The 3,882-nt window shown below is 41.4% G+C and overlaps 1 non-coding gene across 1 annotated transcript; it reads right to left on the bottom strand.

The window, feature by feature from the left end:
- Positions 1-2,730: 2,730 nt before the first annotated feature.
- On the bottom strand, positions 2,731-2,834 carry LOC115937843 (U6 spliceosomal RNA). Its single transcript, XR_004073064.1, has one exon. It is a non-coding gene; the product is annotated as a U6 spliceosomal RNA (small nuclear RNA).
- Between the last annotated feature and the right edge of the window lie 1,048 nt (positions 2,835-3,882).

The following is a 3,882-nucleotide window of genomic DNA, read 5'->3' as shown; positions in this document are numbered from 1 at the left end:
CAAAAACATATATCTTCTTTAGCCTTACTATAGCTGTTTTAACATCATGTGAGCCTTGGTTCTCCAGCTGAAAGAAATATGTAGTCCAGAAAGCAGAGTTGTTATATACTATATTTTCCTAATTTCTTGACCTGCAATTTATTAACTAAGAAATCCCTGTTCAGGTACCTGGGAGGAAAAATGGTGGCAACATCCTTGGTTCTCCCTACTGACCTGCAGATATCTAAGTATCGACATGCAGATATTCAAATATTGACATGCAGAACTTGATTCTAGATATTGACAGGCATCTAGATAGTGACATATAGAACTTTCCATAATAGCAGTAAAAATTAAGTGGTCACCCATTTTGCTTGGAATTGGATTGGGTATTTTCCACACATATCTCATTTATTACTTTCCAGAACTTTCTGAAGGCTGTATAACTACATTCATTTTGCATATGGGGCAAGTAAGGATCAGAAAGAGTAAGTAACTTGTTCAAGATGAAAAAACTAGTTAGTTGCACTGTTGAGAGAGGTGGTAAACGTGAGGAACTCCTCATTCCCAACACATACACACACACACACATGCGCGTGCGCATGTGCACGCTCACGCAAACACAACACAGATTATGGAGTTCTTTCATTTGGCTGACACATTTGTAGATATTTGGGTGATTCAGATTTCCCTCATATTTTTTAGAGGCATGTGCAAGATCAGATTGGAATGAGAGCTAACCAGTGGAATTTTGAAAATATGATGCATCTGAACATGAGATACTTGAAACCTAGTTCGCTTTCGTCACTCTCCCCTTTATTTCATTTTTATTTCATTTCATTTTCAAGTTGGCTCAGTTCTTATAGCTGAAATGGCTTAATGGTCATTCCTGGTGTGTACATTTGTTACTAAATTTATTTTCTCAGTTATTCTTCACAGATGGTGGTGACCTCTCCTCATTGCCTTTCCCTTTTTAACCTACTGAGAGAAGCGCTCTCTCAGAACATCACACCACTGGCCCATATTAAGCATATTGATTTGAAAGAAATAGCTGGAAGGTCACAGCAGTTGGGTGACAGTGAACAGTGGTGAGTGGGGGCTTTGCTGGTTAGCATCAGGGCTGGGTTTGTAGTCTTAGGTCTTATTCAACTCAAATCCCAGCGGTCGTCAATAACAATGATGAGGATAAAATGGCCTCAAAGCATCGGGAGGACAAAGGGGTAGGGCCTGTTGGATGAGTGGTTTCAAAGCCCCAGGAAAATGAACTGATAATCCCTAGGGGACTGCTCCCATGGAGGGCAATTCTGAGAGAATTTGCCGGGCTTCTGTTCAGATAGGCTGCCGTTCAGATAGGCTGCCGGGGGAGGAGGGAAAGAGGCTTGAGATGGAGGGAGGAGAGGTGGAGTAGGGGTGCTGGCTTAAAGGAAAATGCTCTTAGGTATTGGATCAGCATTCCACGTTCATCATAAATGGACCTGTGTGTCTGTTCATGAGTGTCCTCCTGCTTGCTCGGTCCTTAGAGAGCACTGTTGTTTGACCTTCGGCATATTTGCACATTAGCTCTAATTTCATTTAAAATACAACCAAATGTAGGCTAAGAGGGTCTACACATCATCTCCTGTTAACTTCCAGAGACCAGCTCTTAGTCCCAGTCACCATGAGAACTGAGGCCATATGATCTCCAAGTCCTACTTACCGTCTCTGAAGATTAGGCCAAAGTCTTGTAATGAATCTTCAAATACTAATTTATATTCTTGTTCATCTTGTACAAAAACACACACACAAAATATCCTCCTACGTCCTTCCCTGACACTGTAGAGAAAGGAGCACTGTACTTAGAGTCGAATTATGTGGGTCCAACACACGACATTCTACTTCCTGGTCACGGAACATCCCTGAACCTCAGTATCTTCATCATTAAAATGGTGTAAATAATATCTATCAGGAAGCACTGTTATAAAAATCAAATGCAATTGGTGTGAAGGCTCTTAATAAAGAAGTGAAATACAGATATAAATTTTTATTATTACTTCAGGAAGGAACTAGGCAGTTTTGGGGACCTACAACATTAAAAGTAATTAGTGTGGGGAGAGTCCCTAAGATGGTAAAGGGACAGGTACATGGGGAACAATAAGAAACCATAGAATTGTTTTAGATCCATAAAAAGCCTCAGAGGTATCCCACAAGCTGTGGATAAGAAGACTGAGGCATTAAATTTTATCAGGTCCAACACACCATGGGTGACAACACTGATTCTAGAAGCCAGGTCCTCTGATTCCCAGTAGAATGCTTGCTCTGTGATAAGACAGAGTTTCAAAGGATTAACAAAAAGTGCCTTAAACTATCCTTTTAATATACCTACAGATGGTCATCTGTGCCACATTGCTTTTTTAATTGATATGGTGCATGTCTCATACCTCCTCATCATTCACAACCTCACAACCCCTTAGACTGCGAGTTCCTTAAGAAGCGTGTCTACTGTAATATGGTGTACACCTTAGCTTCAACGCAGTTCCATGATTATAGCTGGAATTCAAATAAAATTTGCTCAATGAACTAATCTATTGGTTCTCATTTCTTAGGAATGCCTTCTGAGCATATAACCCTTTAGCTCTTGTCTTTTTTCAAAGCTTTACCTTAAAGTGAATGGTTATTTATTAAAGGGTTCGCTTATATGACCATCTGTAGATATATTAAGAAGATACCTGTTCTTTTGTCATCTCAGGGACTCTCCCCACACTACTTTTTTTTTTTAATATGGACCGCTTCACAAATTTGCATGTTATCCTTGCACAGGGGCCATGCTAATCTCTGTATCATTCCAATTTTAGTATATGTGCTGCCAAAGTGAGCACCACACTAATTACTTTTAATGTTATAGGTCCCCCCATTTAATGAGGCCTTGGAGGACCAGCAGGGCTTTCACCATGAGAGCTGGCAGGTGAGAGGGGCCCATCACATGCAGATGGAAGAGTTGCCTGGCTGGGGAGAGCAAGCAGAGCAGCTGGGTTTTTACTGGGGCATTCTGGGAAGTAAGGAAAATAAACACAGTAATTCAAAGTGTATTCCATCAAGTAGTCTGGATGGGTGAACCACATTTAAGATACTTTCTATCATCACTATTTGTATTTGCTATTACACATTTAAAGTCTTTTAGAAAATGTATATTATGACTGTGATAGGCTGCCACAAATAGATCGATAGCCACAAATTTTGAGTGCCTGACATTTTTGTCCATCTTCTTTTCTCTGGTTCCTTTGAGAATCTTCTCTTCTCTTCTATATGGTCCCTCACAGGGGAGGAAGCATAAGCCAAGTTTGACCTATCATGGTACATTACACTAGACATGGTGATTGGTTTCAAGATGAGCATGGGGACCATACCAGACCAATCAGTCATTTTCAAACAGAGATCTTCAGAAAGAGCAACGTTTGCCCTTGAGCTTGCTAGAACAGAAGGACGTAAATCTTGACCAGCACTTAGACGGTGACAGAAATTCTCTCTTGAGCGAACTGTAGTTAGGCTCCCCTGAGCCCTCTTCTCGACTAGGCCTCAACCTTGGCCTTCCATGTCCATCCTGTCCTTGCTGGGCCTGCACAGCCCAGGTTTAGCAAGAATCCTGCTAAGTCGGTTTATGGAGAATCCCTGCCCCCACCTGGTATCTGATCAAGTTCCTTATTCCCCATGTTGATGTTTAAGTCCTTGGCCTGCCTTTAGCAAGAATCCTTCTACCCTTGATGTCTTCTCTGAGTAGTTTTCCATCCACTGCCCCCCTCACCCTGCTCTTTGGCTATAAATCCCACTGTCCTTGTATTTGGAATTGAGCCCAATCTCTCTCCCCGATTATGATAGTGTTGACCCCATTGCATTCTGACACTTTTACAAGCGTCAGAATAATTCTTT

The sequence above is a fragment of the Leptonychotes weddellii genome, chromosome X (genome assembly GCF_054177405.1).
Source record: "Leptonychotes weddellii isolate Sample4059 chromosome X, ASM5417740v2, whole genome shotgun sequence".
NCBI classification, from domain to species: Eukaryota; Metazoa; Chordata; class Mammalia; order Carnivora; family Phocidae; genus Leptonychotes; species Leptonychotes weddellii.
Note: the sequence above shows the minus strand (reverse complement) of the source record. Positions and strands in the feature narration are given on the sequence as shown.